The sequence below is a fragment of the Ctenocephalides felis genome, unplaced genomic scaffold, assembly GCF_003426905.1.
Source record: "Ctenocephalides felis isolate EL2017-DRISC unplaced genomic scaffold, ASM342690v1 CF-g0.4_SCAFFOLD_01886, whole genome shotgun sequence".
Lineage (NCBI taxonomy): Eukaryota > Metazoa > Arthropoda > Insecta > Siphonaptera > Pulicidae > Ctenocephalides > Ctenocephalides felis.
In genome coordinates, this window is record NW_020538040.1 from 136,637,350 (window position 1) to 136,664,513 (window position 27,164).

Sequence of the window (27,164 nt, forward strand, 5' to 3'; positions counted from 1 at the left end):
ATTTTGAAGTTTTTGAAAAAGTTGGACTTTTTCAAAAAATTGGATTTTTTACATTTTTTTTCAAAGCAATCGCGCTGCATAGCCGTTTTAGACGAAATATAATAAAACTAGTGGTTCATGGCATCGTGCCTTAAGGTAAATTGCTGGAACTTCCCGTACCATAATTAAATCTTGGTAAGGAACCCAAAAAAATTACACAAAATGTGTACACATTATTAAAATCTATAAAATCTATAAAATATCTGATAATTTGATGTACATATGTTCAATAAACATTTTTGGTCGCAAAATGACATTTTTTTGACTTATTTTTATTGAGAGTCCATGACCGCTGGACCTGCCTTCCGAAAAATTTAATCAGTTTTTCAACTTGTCAATACAAGTAAAATTGAATTATTAAAATCGGACGCTCCGTTCTCCTAAAAACCGAGTTACCATTTTTGGCACTTTTTGCCTTCGCCAAAAACTAATCAGCACGTCTCCTTATCAATACGAATCAGAATTATTCAGATCGGTTGATCGGTGTTCCCGAAATCGTCGACAAAAATTTGTATCCGCGCACACACACACACACGTACAGTCATACACACATACACACATACATCAATTTCTTCTAAGGTAAAATGTTCAAAAACCTTTAAAACGTAAAGATATATAAAAAATTTTCATTTTCCATTTATTTGCGATTACTATAACTTACTCTACGAGAAGTTAATAATATAACCCATAGAAATGCAAATAAAATTGCAGTTATTATTAAAATCTTTATAAAATATCTGATAATTTGAGTCGGATATGACAAAGGATCATTTTTGAAAAACTAATCAGCACGTCTCCTTATCAATAGAAATCGAATGTTTTTTTTAATTATTCGAATCAATTAATCCGTGTTCCCGAAATCGTCGACGGAAATTTGTATTCGAGTAATTTTAATAATAAATATAAATTTTATTTACATTTCTATGAGTTCCGTACCTATGTTTATCCGTAAGACTTTATATTTCTTCTCTAAAACAGTCACGCAGCACGATTGCTTTTAAGAAGTTTTAAAAAAAAATTCAAAATATAAAATAAAACTTCAAAATTTATAAAGAAGATTTTCAAAAAATTTCAAAATATAAAATAAAACTTCAAAATTTATAAAGATTTTCAAAAAATTTCAAAATATGAATTACTTCAAAATTTATAAAAAAGTCATTTTTTTCAAAGATATCGAAAATCTCATTTTTTGTTTTTAAATTAAGTTTTTTTTAAATTTTTATATTCGGTACGGGAAGGTCCAGCAATTTGACAAGGCACGATGTCATGCACCACTAGGTTTTTACATTTTTTTACTTGATCTTCGAAACCGCTAGACCTGCTTTCCCAAAAAATTATTCTGTTCTTCATTTTGTCAATATAAGTAATATGTTTTTTGAATTATTTAAATCAAACACTCCATTGTCTCAAAAACTAAAACACCATTTTAGGCACACTTTGCCCCGTCTCTTTGAATCGGCTGATCAGCCTTGTCCAAAAAATAATCAGCTCATCTCCCGATCAATAGAAATCGAATATTTTTTTAATCATTCAAATCGGTCGATCCATGTTCTGGAAATCGTCGACGAAAAATTGCATCCACACACACATACATAAATTTTTCCTAAGGTATGCCAATATTGAAACGGAAAGATATGCAAAAATTTTCATTTACGATTTTTTGCGATTACTAGAACTTACCCAAGGGGAAGTTAAAAAATTCATTTCACATTCGAATTATAATTATCGACTATTTTATAATATTCGCCTTTACTACGCACAGTGAAATCGTATGCGGTGCTTGGCATTGTACCTAAAGGTAATATCAACTACCTGGGCTTCTCGCTTCATAAACAAATATTGATAAACTAAACGACTTTTGAAATCCATCCATCATTTTAGACACGGATCTTCAAACCGGAACGAACAAGGTTAGACGAAAATCCGGATATAGCTACTATAACGGCATATTTTTGAATATTATTATTATATGGCTATATAATCAGAGTTGATAATCTTTCCGAAATCATTTCATTGGCTAATATTTTAAAATCCTTGTATAATATTAGTACAAAACTCTAGATTTATATATAAAATTAGTAGTGCATTGCATCGTGCCTTAAAGCAAATTGCTGAAACTTCTCGTGCGTAATTTTAATTTTGAAACTCCTTCAAGTCGAAGAAATCAGATTATTATTATAACCTCTATAAAATATCGGACAATTAGATATGCAGCTGTCTAATGACCATTTTTACCACCAAATGGTATATTTTTTAACTTTTTTTCTGGATCTCCAAAACCGCTGGACCTGCCTTCCAAAAAATTCAATCAATTCTTCATTCTGTCAATACAAGTGAAATGTTTATTGAATAATTGAAATAGGACGCTCCGTTCTCTTAAAAACTGAATCACCAATTTTGGCACTTTTTGTGCCGTATCTTCGAAACGGCTAGACCTGCCTTTGCCAAAATCGAATCAGCACGCCTCCCCATTAATAGGAATCGGATGTTTTTTTAATCATTCAAATCGGTTGATCCGTGCTCTGGTATCCGCACACACACACAAACGCTCGCACATACATCCAATTTTTGTAAGGTTTGCCCAAATCTTCAAAAGGCTTTGTAATGTAAAGATATGCAAAAAAATTCATTTTCAATTTTTATTTTCGAAAGAATAAAAATGTCTTTAAGTGAATAATCTAAAATATTATCTAATATAAAAAACACCATATTTGTCATGGTAAATATTATGGGAAAGAATGACAAACATATGTCTTTCAAAGTGAAAAAATACCCGCATCTATAGAGTAGCATAATGATGAAATGGTAAAATTAAAATACAAAGACTTCAATCAAAAATTTTTGTGACTTGTTCAATGACGTTAGTCTCTTTACACATAATCACAATAAATGTTTGTCAATTAGAAACATTTAACATTTGTAAACCCGTTTCTGATTTATTGACTGGACCTATGTTTAAATAATTCCGACAATGAGATTCTATTGTAATATAATGTTAACGACCAAGAGTTATCTTTTTTTGAACAGCAATCAGAATGTGTCATTCTACAAGCTACTGTGATAATTATTGTTTGTAATAATTATTTTATGATTTTGGTTATTAGAAGACCACTCTATTCTAATTTTTTTTCTAATTTTAATTTAGGTAGAGCAAGTGAAGTTAAGTTGAAGGTCCGCGGGTAAAAAGATCCACCACCATTATCTCAAGAACCATCAAAGTTAGAAAATTTATAACAACAATATTTCAAAGTAAAGGGCAAAATTTGTGTAGTTAAATCAATTTAACCCGTTATCAGGAGTTAAATGACCATGTTCGAAACTCTAAAACAAAAGTAATTTCTTGTGTTAGTTTTTGTTAGATGTTGTTAGTTTTTGTGTTGGTTATGAGCACTGTTGTTTAGTTTACGAGAACTTAATATATTTTTAAGTATACGTTATTTAAATGTTTCATAAGATTTATTGTTATTTTTAAGTTCATGATTTTTATGTTTTATATAACCTTTATAAAAGCTTACTTACATGTGGTTAGGAGGGTAAAAGGGACCCTGGCGAAGGTGTGAATAATACAAAAATAGTAATTAAAAAAGTAAATTAAGTTAAAAAATAAATTTCACAAGAGATAAATTAAATTAATAGTTATTCCAACTCAGCTAATGAATATTTCTGACGAAAACCAGATTAAGGTTCTCTGCAGTGTTAGCTCTGTAAAAATGCTCATAATTTGCATTGGTTGAATAATGTAGCAATTATTTCTCAAATTCCCTTCAAAATTAAAAGTAAGAAATTGGATCTGTTTGCACCCTGACATTCCAATTTTACCCTGCCATTGTCCAAAAAAAGACCAGGTTACAAATTTTTGAAAAACAGCAAAAAAAACATAGTTCTAGAATGATGAATTAGCTGGGAATTTTACTGAATATAGTTAAATAATTGTTTGTTTCATATGTGTTATTTGTTTTGAGGAAATTGGTTTGGTTTTCACAGTATAATTGCCAAAAGTCAAATTGGACCTTTGTGCTCCGCTCTACTCTATGATATTTTAACTTATTCCAGTATTGATTTGATAATCACTAGAAAACATAATTATGATTCATATAATATTTATTATATAATATAATTATTTATTTATAAATAATTATCACTATTGCTTCTCAACATTTGCATAAAACGCGGGAATTGAACTCAAAACTTTGTGCTTACAAGGTCAAAGTTTTACCACTTGCACCACAACTCGAGGATTTTTTTACAGATTACTTATAATTTGGAACATTTGAAAAGTTTGGAACAGTACAGTAAGATTCATTATAATGCTTTATGAGTGAAATTACAAGTTTGAAAAAATCTCACTCATCATTGAAAGTGCTGTAATCGAAGTTTAAACAGTTATATTAAACTTATTTTAATAAACATAACTAGAACTGAAAATATCATTAATTTGAATCATAGAACTCTTGAAATACTTCGAACCATTTTTCTTTAGAATAAATATCAGATAAACTGGTTAACTTAACATACAAGAGTATATTTTCAAGTTAAGTACCAAGCAATCGATTTATCTTGATAACACTTTATGCGAACAATGAATATGACAAGAAAAACAAGATCAACATTATTAAACTATAATTTATTTTAATTATTGAATGATAAATAAGTTTTTGCACACGAATACGACTCATTCCGAATAACCACATTCTAAAGCAGAGGTTTCCAACCTGTGGCATCGATACGAAATATTAATGGTTGTAAATAATATTTTAAACTGTAATATAAATTCAAAGCAGTACTACGTTAATATGACACTATTAACTTGTTAGGCAAAATGAGGGTAGTAACTTGTTAGATGAAAAACTCAATTCCAAGGAATATTTCAATAACAAAATACAAAAAGCAAAAAATCTAACCTTCTATATAACTATAGAAACACATAAAACTCATAAAAATATAACCAGTTCTTCATTTTGTCAATTCAAATAAAATGTTTTTTTGAATAATTCAAATCGGACGCTCCGTTATCTCCGGAATTATCATTTTTGGTCCTTTTTGTGTCGTATCTTCGAAAAGGCTGAGCCTGATTCAGCCAAATACTAATCAACACGTCTCCTTATCAATACAAACGGAATGTTTTTTGAAATACCCAAATCGGTTAATCCGTGTTCTCAAAATCGTCGACAAAAATTTTTATCTACACACATCCATACATCGATTTTTTCTGAGCCAAATTTTTTGCGATTACTATAACTTACCCTACGGGAAGTTAAATATGTAAATAATTATAATTGAAATGTATATAAATTATAAATGATTTTTTTTTAAACAAGAAGTGAAATTTAGCTTTCTATAATTTGTTTTAATGGTTATTGTTATTTTGTGAAGACATTCTAATTTTAATATATTTTTGTAAGATTTTAACCTCCTGGAGCACGCTCAGCAATGTTATTTTCATTTGGAAACGTATTTATTTACTTTTCAAGTAAAAATGAAAAACATACTGCTTGATATTAGGTTGCATGCAACGCGACATTTGAATTTGAAACATTGTGGTAAAAGCTCGCTAACTTCCCATAAAACATTTAAAAACAAATAAAAACTCTATTTGAAACATGATAATTTATATATGACCTCATATCAATTTCCTTCCACATATAAGATCACAATTAACCTGCATAAACAAACGTACCCTCACTTTTAAAAATTATTTCATATTAGGCTGCTATTTGTAGTACTATATTTACTACTTAAAGTACAGGCTAAATTATTAATGAATAATTGATAAATTGATAAAAAATTCTTCTATTTATTACTTTTATTTTTTCTACCTTTAAAATCATTAACATAATACAATTAGCAAAATTTAAATATTTTAATTGTTAATGTCTAACTCTAGTGTCAATTTCTATAATAAAACAATATATTTAAAAGATGCATGTCTGAACTATTTTGTAATAACGTACGGAAACCTCTATATATTAGCTATAATTTTTGTATATTGGACGTAAGTGATATCCAGACTAAAAAATTACTAAATATTTCCAACAAATATATTACATCGGAGTGAATTAAGGCAATATGTTCCACCTGTTATGGTTGTTTGGGATGTTTTTAACAAATTACTTGCGTGTTGGCAGTTTTAGTAAATACTTCTATAATTTGTTCATATATATGATATTCCAATTTGTAATATCTAAATAATTTGTGGTTATATTACTTAAAATAATTATTCCCCTCAGGTTGCAAACCGCTGCTCCTCATGCGACTAACAAAATAATAAGAAAATTGTAGATCAGGTTGTGTAATAAGTAACTATGCAAATTAAATGCCATCTGAAATAATGATCTGTACATTTTATTTCCATGCAGAGGCAAATATTCACGAGATTAGAAATAAGTAGGTACACACGATACGCAAAGTAAAAAATCTATCATATAATTAACATGAATAGTAAAATACGGTTTATAAATATGCATTTTTTGTCTATTCTTTGGTTCCATCAATCAGGACACGCGTTTTAAATATTCACTGATAATTGATTTTCTTATTACTAAATATATTTTGCACATTAAAAAATTGGGCTCAAAAGTTTCTTAAAAGGTACACATTTTTATTAATATTTTCTGCATTGAATTTAACTGATATAAATATATGGGTTGAAATATTTTTTAATTTGGCAGAGGAAACAGTACACCGGATGAAATCTAGAACAAATAATTAAAAACAATTTTTTACTAAATTTGACTGTAAAATTATTAAGAAAACCTCATAAGACCCACCAGATTTGTGTTACAACCTTGAATTACTTTATTATAGAAAAATATTAAAATCAATGATTTTCTAGTTTGTACTAGTTAAAAGTTTATTTTGTTTGAGAATAAAAAAAATATGTTTTTATTAATGAAAAGATCAAGGCCATTTAATTGAATGATGACTTTCATAAATGAAATGTTTATTATTTGAATTAGTATAATTATATTAAGATATCCAGTAATTGTTTTGTTAATTTAAAATAGGCAACTAGGTAGTCATTTCTAATAGTGATATAATTTTAATATACTAATTTAGTACTTTTGACCAAACCTTTTTTCTCTCTCTCATCATAATTTAGATCTATAATCTAGAGTAATCATGTGATGACTACTACTTGATATCAAGCAAGCCGATATGGGTATCGAACACGGAAGCAGTAGATGCTAGACTAAGTTTTTATCACAGACAGCTCTATAAGTGAAATTAGAAGAAGTATTTGGACGGAAACCTTGGTGTTTGAATGATTCGTACATATAATAAATTTGTCAGATTACCGTTGGTCTACTATATTTGTTTTAAATTGTATTATGAGATAAAATTTCTTGAACGTGATGAGTCTTGTAAACATGATGACTTGCTAAAAATGCTAACACACTTCCGCTCATATCGCTGATGACGAATATATTTTATAGAGAATAATTAACAAGCATTTTAGGAACACTACATTTGATAAAAGAAGAATAGTGCAGTACATATTTGAATAGTTTAGTGAGAATACTTGAAGTTGACCAATCCATGCTGAAAGGTTGATATACCTAAATGAGACATTAAATCCATTGTCCAGTACAGCCCTTTACAGTGACGATAGTACAAAGAAGAACAGAAAAAGATAAAATGGATTTTTACCAAATAGTAGATTTAAAATACGTAGTTATTTTTTATAATTCTTCTGTTATAAATCGATCTATCAACTTCCTTATTAGGCTATTTAGATATTCAATTAGACTGTTTCTATACTCCTAACTATGCCTAAGAATTTAATTGCAGATAAAGCTGCCCAGGTACATGGGGTAGGAAAAGCTCCCCATAGTCGGATTAAAAAGAAATAAAAAACACGCTATTTCTTCGCTCGATTTAAGACAATGGCTAGATACCTATCTTTTGCCCTCTATTTCAAAATAGTATTGTTAAAAATCTCTTACACCCAAAAATACTTTACTTGTTTTTGAGATAATAGTGATGGACTTTTTTACCCGCTCTACCGTATCTTTATTTATCCCATATAATAGGCTAATAGGCATAACAATCATAACCTGTTATTAAAATCTAATAATAGAAATAAAACTTACACAGTAAAAATTAAAAAGAAAATGACTACGTATTAGGGAATACTAAGGTACGCTTTATTATTACTTTTCTACAAATGTGTCCTAAAAATGATAAAGTCCTATCCACAAAATATTGAAAAGAGTCCAAGCCTTTAAATTTAAATAATCCTATCCTATTCAGATTGGATAACACTGTGCGACAAAAATTGCACTTTCTTCCTCGAACTTATTTTTTAAATCCACTTAGAATTGCACGATGATTCCAAATGTACCTTCTATTTTCCGTTCCCAATTAGCCGTTTCAGTGTCAATAAATAAGAGTTTTATTTGCTGTTTTCGGTATTATTTCGACTGTCAGACCTTGTGTGCATAATCCAGATAGTATTTGTTACATCTGAAGTTAATATGTTTTCGACAAATACCAGAAACATATGTCGAACTGCGTAAAGACATCGCACAAGTACTTTCAAACTGAATTGCGCTATCAATATAAAACATTGGTTCTTCGTTCATTCGTACTATGTGAACGAATTCGTACTATGTGAAAAAATTGCGTAGTATGTTTACGTTATTATCCAGAAGTAAAAAGAAATGCTATAATTTTAATACCTCGGTCATTTAGAAAAAACCTCAGAATCACCACGACGATTGTTTCTTCTGCGTGGTAAATATTAATAGAACAAATTCAGGCAATAAAAGCAAATGATTATAAACCACAACTGCTACACGACATCTATCCATGCTAATTATGAACAACCTAGAATATCAACATCTCCTGCCTACCATGTAATGGATGTAGAAACCAACGTTAAAAAAAAGACAGGAGAAATTAGAAACTGATATGTTTGATGTAATTGATTTGAATTCATTACCCGTACTCTCATTCAAAACGGTTTGTGAAAATTCTTGGAGATATTAGCGAAGAGCAGGGCGAGAGTATCCATCCACCAAGACATCAGGACTTTGAAAGTGCGATATCAAGGGAGGTGGGACTTTCACATGATGACTGGTAATTGTTGGAGCTTAGGACAAAATCAATCAGGCTTTGTCTACGCTCGAAAATCATATAAAAAGACTTTAGAAGGCATACAATAAAATATTTTGTATATTTTATTGTAATTTGAGGTAAAACTGGCTCATTGGCATATCTCAAAAACTAGAGCAAATTTCTGTTAATGTTTGTGGAATCATCGTCGTCGAATTACTTAAAAATCATCATAACATCTCAGGTCGCGCAGTGTAATCAATCAATTTATCACTTCAAAAAGTTATAGATCACAAAATCACCAAAAAGATATGTATATTGATATCTTTTATTGTCAGATTATGTGTGATGTATCATAAGCGAATACCCAGTCCAGGCAAAAATACTAATATCTGGATATACATTTGTGCAGAAACAAAACTGCAAATAAAGCAAAGTTTGGGTCAACTTTATTAACTTCCCGTAGGGCAAGTTATAGTAATCGCAAAAAAATCGAAAATGAAAATTTTTATATATCTTTACGTTTCAGAGGTTTCTGAACATTTTGGCATACCTTAGAAAAAATGGATGTATGTGTGTGTGTGTGTGTGTGTATGTGTGTGTGTATGTATGTATGTATGTGTGTGTATGTATGTGCGGATACAAATTTTCGTCGACGATTTCGGGAACACGGGTCAACCGATTTGAATAATTCAAAAAACATTCGATTCGTATTGATAAGGAGACGTGCTGATTAGTTTTTGGCAAAGACAGGTCTAGCCGTTCCAAAGATACGGGGCAAAAAGTGCCGAAAACGGTAGCTCAGTTTTTGAGAGAACGGAGCGTCCGATTTGAATAATTCAAAAAACATTTCACTTGTATTGACAAGGTGAAGAATCGATAAAATTTTCATGAAGGTAGGTCTAGCGGATTCGGAGATATGGAGGAAAAAGTAAAAAAATGAGCCATTTGGCGGTCAAAAATGATCATTAGACATATGCTCATAAAATTATCAGATATTTCATAGAGATTTTAACAATAAGTATACAATTTGTTAACATTCCTATGGGTTCCGTACCAATGCTTATGCTTTAGACAGCGACGCGGCGCTTACGCGCTTTATATTTTGTCCCTATGCAGTTAAAGCAGTACGATTGATTGCTTTGAAAAGAAAGTTCAGATCTTCCACAATATGTCAAATAAAAAAAAAATTTTTTCAAAAAAAAAAAAAATTAAAAAAAAATTTTTTTTTTTAAAAAAAATTTTCAAAAAAAAAGTAATTTTTTGTCCAATTTATAGTTTCTCAAAAATCTTATTTTTTCAAAGTATTTTTTTTTTCAAAAATGTTAATCGTTTTTAAAAAAATAATAATTTTTGGTACGGGAAGTTCCAGCAATTTGCCTTAAGGCACGATGCCTTAATTGCCTTAAGACAGAATTCCACTTACAGCTAGTTGGTTATGCAATTGCCAAAACTATAAAGTAGTTGTACAACAACAAAAATAAAATTTGGTATATCGCCAAAAAGAAATGCATAAAAAATACTATCAACATAATCTAAAATTTTTAAACTTGTCTGAATATGTTGAACTCCAAAACAAATAATTATCGTTGACAATACAAAAAAATGTAAACTGCTAAAATGCATTTTAGTCCAGTCATTATAGTAAGTTCACCTCGGAATTCAAAATTCCCAGCTGTAAGTCTGTAAATACTTGTATATTGACACCCTAAAAGTTGTCTCAAAACCTACATATGATAGGGTGTAATTACCATATGTAGGTTTTAGGACAACTTTTAGGGTATCAATATACAAGTATTTACAGACTTACAGCTGGGTATCTCAAATTCCGAGATTCTTATTTAATTAGAGCTTAAATGACTGGACTATTTGTCTACTAGTTGCTGATGTCTAACATTGTTAGAAGACAAACTTTAAAGGTGAATACAACTAAGTAGTCCTACAGTTTAAATAAATAAGTATATTAAACTTTGTTACAATAAATGTTAATTTTAAAGTTTTCTGCATTCAAATAATTTTTGTTCGAAGTCAAATTTAAAAATGTAAACATTATGTTTGTTTACATGAATCGAGATAAGTCTCATTAAAACAATTAATTATCAGACTAGAAATAACGATAAAAAATAGGAAGCACAAAAATGTCCCAGGCATGAAATAATTATTTGGAATATTCCGTGCAAGTTGTTAGCCAGTGTTCGTTAATCGGACAGAGACGCCCAGGAGTTATCAACGTCTGACCCGGATCAACAGATAAGAAATACTAAAATCATTCTTACTCTATATCAACAAAAACTGTGAGAATACAGTCAGAAAATTTATCAAATGATAAATAGCAACGTGTTTATTTTATACCATCGATTTGTCTTTAGAAAATTTATGGATGTAATAAAAATTAGAAAATAATGTTATCGTGCTAGGACAAACCCGGGACACCCAAAATGGACAACCTTGATCTCGAAAACGAAATATATATGTACTGAATTTTGTTCAATTCATTTTAATTACATGTTTTAATTACATGTATTTTAATTACATTGTATATGGTAAATTACAATTTGTGGGTAATATATAAGTTTTTTACTCAAAGATATTATACTCTTATAATCTTATATAGATATAAGAGTACATTTCTTTTTCTTGAAAGTGATCAAGAAAGAAAAGCAGTTACCAAGACTCCGAAAAAAAATGTTGATTTTTTTTTAAATATCGTAATCAATGATTATTTTAATTATTGAATATTATAATAATTCTCTTGATAAGGAGGCGTCCATTAATCACGTGACGATTTTAGAGGGAGGGGGGGGGAGGTTGACAATACACCTAAGTCTGTTTTTACACGAAGATTGGTTCCAGAAGAAGCCGTGTAAAAAAAAACGTGTAAAAAAAGACATTGATCTTATACAAAAATGGGTGATTTGTCCTACTCTCTAAAACCTATTAAAATTAGTGAAAAACAAGAATTTTCAAGAACAAGAATTCATGTTTATTTTAATAATAATTCCCCTAAATTAGTGCTATTCACATTTGCTTTGACCAGTAAAAATTGTTTGTACGCGCTAAAGGGGAATTCACTTAAATATTTATGCTAGTGTTCGCAAACTATCGATACTATCGATGGTTATATATATACTTTTTTGTGATATGAACATACATCGCAAAAATTAAATTTGACAAAAAAATTTAAGTACATGAAATTTCAAATCGTGCTAAATGGAATAAAATCGTGTAAAAAAATTAAAAATATTCAATTTTCAAACCGTGTTATATCAAAACCGTGTACAAAAAGACCGTGTAAAAAACAGACTTAGGTGTATATCACAAAATATCACGTAGGGGATATGGTAAGATATCACGCGTATTTATTTTTTAACTGATTTTTTCTTTAAATTGAAACATTTTCAGAAAAAAATAAAAAAAATAAGTTTTTAGCAATTAAAAATAACGTGATGCTAGGTGGAGGGGCTAATTTTGTATATCGTCATGTATCACCAGGGGAAAGGGGGGGGTGGTCAAAAAATACTTGAAAACTTGGCTCACGTGATTAATGGACGCTCCCCTAAGAAGAATTATAAAACATTATGTCAAGTCCTTTCATATGTTCGAATTGTCGTCATGGGTTGATCGACATGACGTGCTAGCCATACCAAAATATTATTCTTGTAAGTTGGTGCTTGGATGTTAAATTGTCGTGATCCCTACATTTGAGGTAAAAATTCTCACAATCAGTTAGCTTCTTTATATAGTCATATGCTCTCAGTACGTCCGTCTGTTCGTGCATGTATTTTGTTGAATAATAGTGTCTCGTCAGGGGGTGTCTCGGTTAGTTTAGTACTAGTCAAGGTGCCTTGTTCTGTATAGTCTGTATTCTCCGTGAATTCGTCCTTGTAGTCGCTTTCGGGAGCAGCGTACAACGATATCGGTCGAATTAGTGTTAAATATTTTGTCCATTTGTTTTTTAATGCTCAGCGGGCTTTATGGTTCAAGAGATGTCTCATCAAATTCATCAACGTCTGTTCAATTTTGAAGATTGCATGTTTGGTGAAGCTGAGTTTCCTGTCCAGGCTTAGACCAAGGCAATTCACCTCCCTGGACTACTCAACCATAAAGTTCATTGTTTTAATTTTGCCCATGTCTGTCAGTTTAGCGGCCTTGCGGCTCTTTGTAAATATTTTATTCCTTTAACATCTTTACTCTATTATTAGAATTTCCTATGATTTTTTTATTAGAATTTATCATAAATTTTTAGTTTTGATTTATATTTTTATAATACTTAAGTGAATTAATCTAATACTGACTATGTTTTTGAAGTAAAACTTCTTTAGGCGCGACTTGGTCGTAAATCCGTACAAATGCAACGGAAGTGCGTTACTGCCGAGTCGAGTGCCAATGATTCGTCATTCGCTCTCGATGATATCATTTCTATACCGATCGATTGTGATTAGTCGTCGTGTATGTGAATACAGTCGTGTTATTCAACATAATCCACTGTGTGAACAAATATTATAGAATTTATTAATCAACAATTACTTCATTTTTCTAATGAATGTTCATTTCTAAATGCTAATTACAATGACAAACCGATCATGTCATATTTGAAGTATGATTTTAATTACATTATTGTTTTTAAATATTATATATATTTTTAATGCTATTATAAATATATAATTTATAATTTATCATTATATTAATGTGTATAATGGTTGACACTAATAAATGTGTGCATCACGAGTGTTACCATATTACTAATAAACATTATTCAAAATTGTTATATAATGCATTTATTTTTACCATATGCCATCTTGTACAGTAGCAAATAAGTTTTACTTCAATCGCGTGTGAACCTTACGCGCACTCTTTTTATGTTTATATTTTGATTTTCTAACCGATTTGAACTATGCACTTGACTTTATATTTAGTCTACACATATCACAAATGAGCAAATCAAGAAAAAATCACCAGAAGAGGAAGAAAATCCTTATGTAATAGTATATCAATAATTTCACACCGTAACAATTAGAAAAAAAACATGTTACTAACGCCAAAATCATTTTAATCCAAGAAATTAATTCGGATATCTAATAAATCTCAGTGTTTCGTTTCGATACTAAAAGTTGTCAATTTTGGGTCTGGTTTGGTGTCATCATGAATTTTGTGACTAAATATTTATATAAAATATGTATTATCAAGATCAGAACCTACAAATAATTCTCTAAAAAATGAAATGCTATCTCTATATAATTCGCCAGTTTAAACAATACATCAATAATTTTGCATCAGAATAATTAAGATATGTGCTGGTCATTAGCATCAAATTACTAATTGGAAATGATCATATTGGAATTAAAAAAAATATTTACAGCTTTCTACACTAACTAAGAACGTCCCAGAATCAAAGAATTGCATATCGAAATAATTAAGTCAAGGCTGTATATGTGATATAAATATAATCATGTATATATATATATATATATATATATATATATATATATATATATATATAATGGTGGCAAAATGATACCATATCAGAAGACAATAAAATGCAAAACTAGCTGTAAGTGGAATTCTGTCTTGAGGCAATTATGGCATCGTGCCATAAGGCAAATTGCTGGAACTTCCCGTACCGTAACGAAATGTTCGAGGAATACTGAATGTTTTCAAATAGATTATTATAAATATTGTAACATTGCCTAATATTTACAAGAATTATATAAACTGAATTGCAGAGTTGAATTTATTTGTATAGTATATTAGAACTATAGTCAGAATTAAAAATAAAATCTGAAATATTTTCGATATACAAAAAAAAAAAAAAAAGTTGGAACAAAATTTTTTTTCCCAAAATCAATTATTTTGTTAACTTTCTGCTTTGTTAACAAAAGCAGAAAGTTCTTTGAATCATTTAAATCGGACGCTTAGTTCTCTCAAAAACTGCCATTTTTTACATATTTAGCTCCGTATCTTCGGAATGGTTGGGCCTGCCTTTGCCAAAAACTAATAAACACTTCTCCCAATCATTACTAATTGAATGTTTTTTAGATCATTCAAATCGGATACTCCGTTCTCTCAAAAATTCGATTTTTATTTTCTGCACTTTTTGCTCCGTATCTCCGAAACGGCTGGACCTGCCTTTGCCAAAAACTAATCAGCTCTTTTCCCTATCAATAGGAATCGAATGTTTTTTGAACCATTCAAATCGGTTGATCCGTTCGCCCTAAAACGTGACTGGAAATTTGTATCCATACATACATACACACACACACATACACACACACACACACACACATCCATTTTTTCTGAGGTATGCCAAAACGTTCAGAAACCTTCAAAACGTCGAGAAATGTAAAAATTTTCAATTCCGATTTTCGGCCCATTACAATAACTTACCCTACGGGAAGTTAAAAAACAAGCTTCATATTTGCATCAAAATAAATGTATACAGAAAATAAAAATTATCATTATTCAAATTAGATGTACATAGCCAACTATCAAATTTTTGAAATTGGTTCAGTCGTTTTTTAGAAAACATCGGCGAAAAGTCAAAAATCGGCTCCAACAAACACATACACTTTTCCGAAATTGGTCTCAAACGTTTCAGAATGACTTAAAACATCGAGAAAACAATTTTAGCAAGTCGGATTTTTCCATGTAAATATAAATTTTTCCTTCGGAAAGCTGATAATAAAAAAAAAGCTGATTATGTCTACTGAGAAAGCAAGATAATCCAAAATATAGAGAATTTCATGCCCGGATAATTCTGAAAACTTCAACAAAAATGTTATATTCAGAGAAAATTGTACTTTCAAATAAAAAAAATATTTCCAAAAAATATTCAATTTAATTTAAGATTAAAATAATTTCTTTTTTTTCTTTTTGATGTTGAGAATAACATTCGCTATTTATACCTTAACGTGTTAAATAGACAGAAATAGAAAGTTTTTAGATAGCAACTAAAGGAATAATTTTTATGTGAAAATTATTTATGCTTGAATATTAATTCTCGATTTTCATAGATCAATTAAATGAATCTAATTAACGAAACAAATTCCAGACGAGTTGGTCGTTTAACCTTATGTCATTATCATCAGACGATTATGAAATTGCATCGATATACATCAAACAGAAAATGATCAACATGCCAAAACAAAATGATGTATTATTAATAATTGCATCAGAAATGGAATTTGTTTTTGATAAAATCAACTACATAAAATAAACAACGCAATGAGACAGAATTTTGTAACAAGTTACAATTTTCTTTGATTGTATTCAATTCTCATTCCTATGCCATATACGAGTATAATTTTGATGGTTTGCATAGTTTCTTTACTCATTGTCAATTATTTTTTTCTAAATGTTTTTTTAATAAAATTATATTTGTCTTGAATAGAATTTTGTACTAATGAATTTTTATTCATTTTTTTTATAACATTTTATTTTATAAATAAACATTATTTAATAATAATAAAAATAAAGGTACATAATAAAGAGTAAATAATCAAAATGTATGGAAATGTATTAAAACTCGTGAAATATTTTAAACTCCTAGAAATTTCAATTTTTTAAATTGAATTATTATCATTATTAGTGTATATTATTATATTGGGCACGATCATTAAAAGAAAAGGCAACTGGATCGAAACCATTCTACAAAAAAGTGGTTTCTACCCGACGTCGAAGAAGGTAAAATAGAAGGACTAAAAGGCTGAGAGAAGAAGAATGTACATGATTGATGAGATAAAAGAATACAGGGAACTGAAAGTCGAAGCAACAGGATCAGGAAGTGAAGAAGAAGTATGTAAAGGAAAATTCATAAGTGCGGAAAAAAGTAATTGTAATGTAAAATTAATGGTAATAGAAATAATAAATAAAGAAGGAAAAGAGAATAATTAACTTGTTGCGCTCTCACACCATGGACCTGCCTTTGGAAAAACTACTATTTAATATTAGTATTATTATTATTATTATTATTATCATTATATTATCTACTGTATATATGCCACAGTATTTTCGATTACAATTTATGAAGTTTGAAGAAAGTGTATCTAATTAGGCCGAGAATTCCAAAATATGTATGATTTTTATATAAGAACTACATAAGATCAAAAATTTAAAAACATCATTAGAAGAATTTTTCTCTACATTTATGAACATAATTCTACCTTATTACAAAGAGTTGTATTTAAAGCATAGTGTTAAAACGGGAAGTTAAAAATAGTAGTCAATAGTACAAGTTTTGAAACATCTTCCAGTTTAAAATATAGATTAAATCAATGTTTGACCTTTTCGATCCCAATTGTTTTTTCATTTGCAATAACAAAAAACTTTTTACTATTTACTGGAAAACCTGCGAAAGCTTATTAACTTTCTGTAAGGTAAGTTATTGTAACCGTTCTAAAATCGAAATTGAAAATCTTTACGTTTCAGAGGTTTCTGAACATTTTGGTATACTTCAGAAAAATGAATGTGTGTGTAAGTGTGGATACAATTTTCCGTCGACGATTCCGGGCGTACGAAATAACCGATTTGAGTGATTCAAATATAATCGATTCCTATTGATACGCAAAAATTGGTCAAGCCGTTTCGGAGATACAAAACAAAGAGGGCAGAAAATGGAAATCGAGTTTATGAGAGAACGGAGCATCCGATTTGAATGATCTGAAAAACAATCAATTTGTAATGATGAGAAGAAGTGATAAATAGATTTTGGCAAAGGCAGGTCCCGCTGTTTCGGAGATACGGAGCTAAATGTGCAAAAAATGGCAGTTTTTTTTTTAAAACCAAGCATCCGATTTCAATGATTTAATAAACTTTGTGCTTGTATTGACGAAACGATTGCTTTTGTAGAAAATTTTTTTTTTATTATTTTATTTCCAAAAAAATATATTTATATTCTAAGCATCACTTATATACTTCAAATAATTAATTTTAACTATACAATTCAGTTTATATAATTCTTATAAATATTAGACAATGTCCTTCATTTTAAAGACGATTAATTAAGTTAAATAAACGTCGTCCTGTAATTTATAAGGTCTTATATTTTGTCTAAAAAATACCAATAAAAGTTATAGCTCTTATAGCTCTTATATTTTGTCATTAAAATATAAGATAATATCTGTTAGCTCTTATATTTTGCCTATAAAAGTATCAATGCTTATAATAATATATCAGGAAACATTTAATATTCTTTGAATATTTCATTAATGTACGGGAAGTTCCAGCAATTTGCCTTAAACCAAGATGTCATAAACCACTAGTTTAAAATTTTTATTTTTTTCTACAAAATACTGTAATATGTTACTTTTCATAAATGCATTTAGTTCAAAATCATAGACAACATTATTACTCATTAACAAACATTATTTTTATTTTCTAAATTTAGATTAGTAATTTGATTACTATTTTGCATAAAAAATTGATTGAACTTTACAATGAAAAAAAAAACATTGAAATTTATATTTAATTATGTATTTTATTATATATTTTTTCCTTAATTATTGCAAAATAGAATTGTCTGCCGTCAGCTACTAAAATACTTGTTTTAGTATGAAACTTTAATTGCTTATTATTGAAAAATAGCTTGAGAGAGTATAAAATAATATTTATTGATATTGATTATAGTTTGCTTATGAACAAATAAATATATGAATGAATGAATGTGACTGACATCTTTCTCAATAATCAATTTTGATGTGTGACAAAGTGATCTAGTTACATATATATTTCGCTTATATTTGATTTACTAATATCATGATCAGCACATACAGGTTTATAAAAAAGGCAAACAACGCAAAAATATTTTTATGAATATGTAGAAATGAAAACGTCAATCTTTAAAAAATAATTCCTTTTATAATTTTACACTTTACATATATTTATATTTTTGATTTGTCAACATTTCTGATTTATGATATGTTTGGTCAGTAATTCAAATCGAACTTAATATATCAATATGCACTATCAATAAATGTATTAATTAAATTCCTGCATAAAATCCGGTTTAATGAGAGTCGTGTAAATTTCGAGATATTTGACTCATAGAAAACACACAAATTTACGTGAAACTTCCAGAGCCGCATAAGAACATTTAGAAATTAATTTAATTTAATTAGCGGTGAAATAATAAAATAAAATATACGGTCGGGGTTATAACTCATAATAAAAAATAAATAAAATTTATAATAATTGTCTAAAGAATAAAATTCTATTCTATGTAATTTTCTAGTTTATTTGCTATTTCAAAAATAACTAGTGGTATATGGCATCGTGCCTTAAGGCAAATTGCTGAAACTTACCGTACCGTAACGAAATGTTCGAGGAATATTAAATGTTTTCGAATAGATTATTATAAATACTGTAACATTGTCTAATATTCATAAGAATTATATAAAACTGAATTACAAAGTTAAAATTATTTATTTAAAGAATATAAGTGAGCTTTAGAACTTCAGCCAGAATTAAAATTAAAATCTGAATTATTTTCGATATATATATATATATATATATATATATATATATTTAAATATTTGTTTTCAAAGGCAATTGTTTTGCTAACAGAAGCAGAAAGTTTTTTGAATCATTCAAATCGGATGCTTAGTTCTCTCAAAAACTGCCATTTTTTGTACATTTAGCTATGTATCGGCAGGACCTGCCTCGGTCAAAAACTAATCACCTTTTCTCCTCTTCATTACAAATTGAATGTTTTTTAGATCATTCAAATCGGATGCTCCGTTCTCTCAAAAACTCGATTTCTATTTTCTGCACTCTTTGCTCCGTATCTCCGTAACGGCTGGAGCTGCCTGCCAAAAACTAATCAGCACATCTCCTTATCATTAGGAATCGAATGTTTTTTGAATCATTCAAATCAGTTGATCCGTGCGACGAAAAAATTCGGACATACAAAACACGCACACACACATCCATTTTTTCTGAGGTATGCAAAAATGTTCAGAAACCTCTGAAACGTGAAGATATGCCAAAATTTTCATTTTCGATTTACCCTACGGAAAGTTAATAAGAGTACGACTGTGTCAGGGTACGGTAGTGACAGTCATCATAATAGCTAAACTATACTGATTTTAGGATAAGGTCCAAAAAGAGAAAGATGAAGTATGTTTGTTCGAACAAGTTTCCATTATTGCATTGAATCAGCACCCTACATTAACATGATCCGTAGACCGCGTCGCTTTTAATGATGATTAAACAAATAAAGAAATTAAATTAAATTAGACAAAATACGAAAGAGAAAGGGAAAAAAATTCAATACAAAAGGAAAAGATTTAACGAAGATTTCTTGTTATTTTTGTAAAAAAAAATATGTTTTGTTATATATTGCTATATTATATTCATAAGCTTTGCTTAAATGATTATGTTGCTCTGTGTTGGATATTTCAGACAATAAAAGTCGTTATAAATTATTTTGGTGTTTATAACTATCGATTTTTAACTTGTATTGACTCGCTCCTTTCTTGTATGATTTGATTTTATGACTAATCCATAAATTAATTAACATAATAATATACTAAATAATGTCCTTAAATCCATTGTATTTAAGGTCAGCAATTACTATTTCTACGTAGACAAATGTTCAAATTACCAATTAATTTCCCTTCAACCCAGCTAACTAGTAAATTGACAAAATTATACCTGATCAAAAACAAAGTGGCTCAATCGTACCCAGTCTCCTCTACTACTAATAAAAAAATTAGTCAGTTTACTACTGCTTTAGTTATTCAGTTTTCAAAAATTTCTCAATGAATCAGCAATATTTTACCTTAAATTAGTGAAATTTTTCACAGTTGGCGTATTAATTAAAAACTCATCAGTATATATTGGTGATTTCGCGCATAAGTTAAAAATTCATTCAAGGTTTTCACCTTGAATTTGTACACTTTTTTCTAATACGCACAGAACGAAGAATTTATTAGTAACAGATAATTGTAGATATGATTAAGTATTATGTATTAATGATTAAGAGAAGTTTTTGTAAACTTTGTTGGTCTTGGAATTAATGGTTTTTGACTTGATTGTTCAGTTAAAAAGTAAATTTACTAACATAATTAACTAATAGAATAAAATTTTCAATAATTCACGCAGCTTTTGAAAATTCATCCGGAAAATTGTTAATTTTAGAAATAAAGTAGTAAATTTTCTCAAATCGAAGTTGAAGTAACGAAAGAAATCAAAATTCACAGTAAACAAATGGTTTTCTAAATTTCTTTAACTCTTAAAAATATGGCTACTTTATTAAACTTTGTATTACAAAAACTGAAATTCAAATTAGTAACATTTCATAACTTTGCCCAAAAACCCATAGCAAAACTATTACTGTAAACTACGAGTAAATGATAATGTTAGCATATATTAATAAATAAAACAAATATTACTCAAATATAATTAAAATAAAAATAATAAAAAAAGTTAAAAATAAAAACGTAAATATTGGTAAAATTTGAATTTATTTTCACGTTATATAGTAAGACTTAATGATCATCTACTGAAACCAATTATGCATTAAACTACCTCAGCAAAAATTTTCTATTTTATTTTTAAAAAATGTGTGCAACGAGTATGCATTAAATTTCCTTAGCAACAATTTGTATACCATTTTAAAACGAATATAATAATTAAAAAAAAAACTGCAAACTAGTAGTGCATGGCATGGTTACTGGAAACTTCCCGTACCAATTATTAAAATGTTTTAGAAAAGCTTTACAATTTTTGAAAATCTGAAAAAATAGATTTTTGAGAAATCTGAAAAATTTTTTTTTGAAGAGTTTGAAATTTTTGTTTAGTTATATATTGATTTTTTTGAAAATATTTAATCCTTACACCGGGATAAGTTATAGTAATTGCAAAAAAAAACGAATATAAAATTTTATATATATCTTTACGTTTCAGAGGTTTCTTAACATTTTGGCATACGTTAGAAATAATGGATGTATGTGTGTGGGAACACGGATCAAACGATCAAACATTCGATTCGTATTGATGGGGAGATATGCTGATTACTTTTTGGCATTGGCAGATCCAGTCGTTTCCAAGATACGGGACAAAAAGTGGCACAAATTGTGATTCAGTTTTTGAGATAACGGAGCGTCCGATTTGAATGATTCAAAAAACATTTTGTTTGTATTGACAAAATAAAGAACTGATTAAATTTTTGGAAAGGCAAGTCCAGCGGTTTCGGAGATTGATTAGAAAAGTTTAAAAAAAAAATGCATATGGCAATCAAAAATAATCATTAGCCATATGCACATTAAATTATTAAATATTTCATAAAGATTTTAATAAGCACAAATTTTGTTTACATTGCTATTAGTTCTATACTGATGTTTATCTATTAGACTGCGACGCAGCGCTTAATTTAAAAAAAGCTACGCAGCGCGATTGCTTCGACAAAAAGTTCAAAATTTTCAAAAAATTCAAAATAAAAAATAAAATTTCAGATTTTTATATTTTAAAATTCAAAAAAATCTAATATTTTCAAAGTTCAAAATTTTTTAAAGATTTTATAAATTTTAACTTTTGGTGCGAGAAGTTTCATCAAGTTGCCTTAAAGCACGATGCCATGTATCACTTGCTTTATTTATAAAAATATATTTAATAGCACAAGAAAAATAATCAAAATAGAGTAACAAACTACTACAAAACAAATTCAAATTTTATTTGAACAAAATCATATGAATGAATATAATATAATAAGAGTCGGCTCTGAGAATGTTAAGTGTCGAAGAAATCGCCCGAGGCCAAAATTAGAACTTAGATTATAAACGATGTTTTCACAATAACTGTAGAAAATATTCGAGTTTCGGTTTCACTAAAAGCATTTATCTATGCTTCTTTATATTTATAAATCTTTTAATAGCATCTTGTGACGTCGTCATTTGAAATCCACACGTTTGGAGATTTCGAGTCGATAATCGAGTATTTGGGATTTGATAAAGTAGAGATTAACAATTGCTTACACGAGAAATATAGATATTTGCTTTTTGATTTAATTATAATTTCAACATGTCATTGTAGATAATGTTTCGTTATCGGCGATAAGAAATTATTATTTAATGCGCGTTTAGAACACAAACACAAACACACAAATAAACATTAAATACCTCATATATATATTTTCACTTGAAAATATAGATTAAAAATATGTTTCCAATTGAAAATAACCCAATCGTTTCGGGCACTGCGATGTGAAATGGCAATAGAAAATCTCTCACACTATTCTTCATATTTGTAAGTAGAGAAAAAAACATGAATAACCAGATATCACCTTGATTCTTACGAAGTCGCTGTAAATGTTTGTAAACAAAAAAGTTATTTCTTTCGTTCTTATTGTTAGTTTTTTATTGTGAGCGCTGTTGTTTAATTCACGAAACCTTAATATAAATTTTAAGTCGAATGTTTTATATGATGTATAGTTATTCTTGAGTTAGATTCAACAATTTTTTTATAACCTCGAAAAGAGCTTCCATTTGGGTGGGGTAAAAAGGACTTCCTAAGCATTTGGTCTGGCAAAGACGTGAACAGTAAAAATTTGAAAATATAAAGTAAATTCAGTTAAAAAAGTAGTTTTACAACTGATAAGTTAAATAAATAGTTATTCCAACCCTGATGACGACTGTTTCTGACGAAATACCAGATCAAGGTTGTTTACAGTATGATCTCTGTAAAAAACTGTATCAATGAAATTTATAGTTTGCATTGGGTGAATTATGTAGCTATTATTTAGTAAATTTTTTTTAAGATCAAAAATAAGACATAGTACCTCTTTGATTCATTTTAGCCCTTTGTTTCCCTGGCTATTCCATTTTACCCCGCCTACGGTGTAGAAAGGACCAGGTGACAAATTTTTGAAAAACAGCGAAATATCACTACAATGATGGATTAACTGGGAGTTTTACTCAACACAGTCAGATAATTGTTTGATTCATATGTATTATTTGTTGCGATATAATTGATTTTGTTTTCACAATATAATTGTCGAAAATAAAATTGCATTTTTTTGTCCCGCCCCACCTTATATATATAATATATATGTTTTATTCAAGATTCTCTGTTATTTTCAGTTTAAAACAGTTCTGGAAAAAATATTAGTAGCCATTTCGTTGAGCATAAAGAAGAACCACAACGTATTTTTTTCTTCTTTTTATTAATTTTTTTCTTCCCTTTTTATAATTTTTTTTCTTTGTTTTATGAATTTGTTGGTGCAATGGTGAAACACATTTAGCGTCGAAACGTACAAAATACAAATCATGTATACTATTATAATAACATTTGTGAATAAGTAATTATAACTATTTTCTTATAAGAAGAATTATAGTAACTATTGATTATACTAAGAAAAGAACTTTCAAAATGGTATTATTTGTGAGAAGTTTGCGTGCCGTAATAATAACTAACAGTAAGAAAAAATATTGTTAAATTGTATTAAGTTTAATAAAATTTTCAAATTCAAATGAATAGCAAAATATAATTATTAACAATAATATGCATTTTATAAATTACATTTAGTAATTATTTCGGTACATTTTTCTTACAGGTGGTTATGAGAAGGCAACCCTATAGTTAACCATTCTAGTTGTGTTTGTCAAATTAGTACTTTCAAATTATTTTTTGCAGCAATGTTTAGAATGTCTATTTTCACTTGGAAACATATTTTTGATTTATATTTACAAATAAAAATGGATATCACTACCGCTTGATATCAGATCGCATGCTAATTATGAACCTAGATCTTTTGGTGCAAGACCACGGCACCATGATCAACCCAAATTATACCAATTACGAAATAATTTTTTTACCACTAATAATAATTTCTGTAGTATTTGTTTATAAAATAAAATTCCAGAAGTTTGTCTTTGAGTACAATATAATACACTTTAGGGGGTGACCATTAATCACGTGGGGCTTTTAAGGAAAGGTGGTGTCGATAAAAAATTACGTGGGGGACGGGTGTAGTAGATAACACGTGTATTTATTTTTGACCTAAATTAAAAAAAAAATACGATTTCTTCGTACATTCGAAAAATTTTACGTAAGTAATATTTTGCATATCACAAAGAATCACCAAGTGAAGGGGAGGTCCAAAAATTCATAAAAAACCGATCACGTTATTAATGGACGCCCTCCTACACTAATTAAAAAACCTGTAATTATCCCAAAGAAATGTTTAGCCTTAGTTTAAAAAATTTTAAAAATGTTTTATCGATAATTTCTGTAAAATGTTACTGCACATTTACGCAATTTGTCCAATATTTATAAATTCAACATGATAATATTAAATTATACTAATTACACAATTCTTGCAAGATGCCGATGGAGTATCGTTTAAAGATTTGCCGATACAGAAATATTAAAATAAATGCATGGAAAACATTATTCTCATAAACATATATGCAAATCAACGACTACATGTAATAATAGATGCCTGATGAAATATGCCGCATCATGATAATTTCTAACAGTCATTCAATACACTACGTCAATTTTATTAAATGAGGATTTTTATTTAGCAGTGTATTTGTAGAGAAAAAACTTATTTTTTATTAGTAAAACTTATTATTTTTATTAGCCATTTACAACATTTTTTTATACCATATACTCATACAACATGCTTTTTACATAGTATTCTGATTTTAATTTTATATAAATATTAATATCATATGTTATAATATTACATATTAATTTTCATATGTCTATAAGCATTTAAATTTTTTATTCTTTTTTTGTTCAATTTTCAAATTTGTAGACAGTAGAGATGCTAGGGACTATTTGTAACGGGGGTTACTATAGTAACAGGCATTTTTCAATAGGATTTGAAAAAAAAAATTTTTTTTTTATCTTGATTGGACATGTAAATCGTCCTGCATAATATTGTTTGCATATAAAACAGAACTGTGCAGGTGCGTCATTTTGGACAGGTAATTTGAAATTGTACTACTATCGCAAAATTTCGGTTTGCATTATTATTATAAACTAACTCGAAATTTTATATATCTTATTTTATTTCAAATTTATCAATCTTTGAGAATGTGTAAGAATTTTTGAGATAGCTGAATTGTTTAAATATTTATCTTGTTTAATGTAAAAAAATCACACCTGGGGTTAGTTGAAACAGAACCTTGGGGCCAGTCGTTGCATACAAAAATTATATACAGATTCAAGTGGAAAAAATTGGGTAGAATTTATAGTTTGTAAGATGTGGGCAAACATAAATAGTGTTACAGAAGACACTATATCTTTTGTTTGTTTTATGATGATAATTGTAGTTTACGATGATTTATGATAAAAATTTATATTATAGAAAACATTATATATTTTATTTGTATTAATTAAAGTTTGAGTTGATTTATGAAGAATTACTTAGACACAAGTCAATTTTCTTAAAAATAAATTAAGAATAAATTATCAGCCGTATTTTTGTCATCACTACTTGCCTTGGTAGACGATACAACTAGATCCAAACACGAGGTAAGTTGAAACATCGTACATTTTCGAGAAAATATTTAATTCTGACAACAGTTCTGGAATAATTTAGGCTCGATTTGGTAGAGAAATGGTTACTGCAACTATACATATTTATTTAGTAGAAATATAAAAAGTGGATTTCAAAATAAATTATTTTAAAAAACTGTTACAACCAGCCCCTAGCTTCCTTACTCCTATCAGAGTACCTCTTATATATGAGACGAAATTTAACCTTTCGATCATACCTGCCGATTATCACTTATTATAAATAATAATAATAATGGGTAGTACTGTCTTAGGGCAAGTCCGTGAGCTGAGTTAAACTCTAACTCAACTCAGGGAAGAATAGTTACGGCACCATGATCTACCCAAATTATACCAATTTCGAATTAATTTATTACCATTAATAATTTCTATAATATTTGTTTATAATAGTGTGCGAAGTTTCCTATTGTCATTTTACACCGCAGTGCCCGAAATGTGCTACTTTCAATTGGAAACATATTTTTGATCTATATTTTCAAGTAAATATTGATACCACTACTGCATGATATCAAGTTATCTGTCCATACAAGGCAGTCTCTTAACCGTTACACTAT

At 28.6% G+C, this 27,164-nt stretch overlaps 1 protein-coding gene across 4 annotated transcripts in view; it reads right to left on the reverse strand.

Moving 5' to 3' along the window:
• The window catches only part of LOC113378752 (hepatocyte nuclear factor 4-gamma-like), a 110,470-nt gene that overhangs the window by 36,132 nt on the left and 47,174 nt on the right, over positions 1-27,164 (reverse strand). The gene's annotated exons all lie outside the window — the stretch shown is intronic.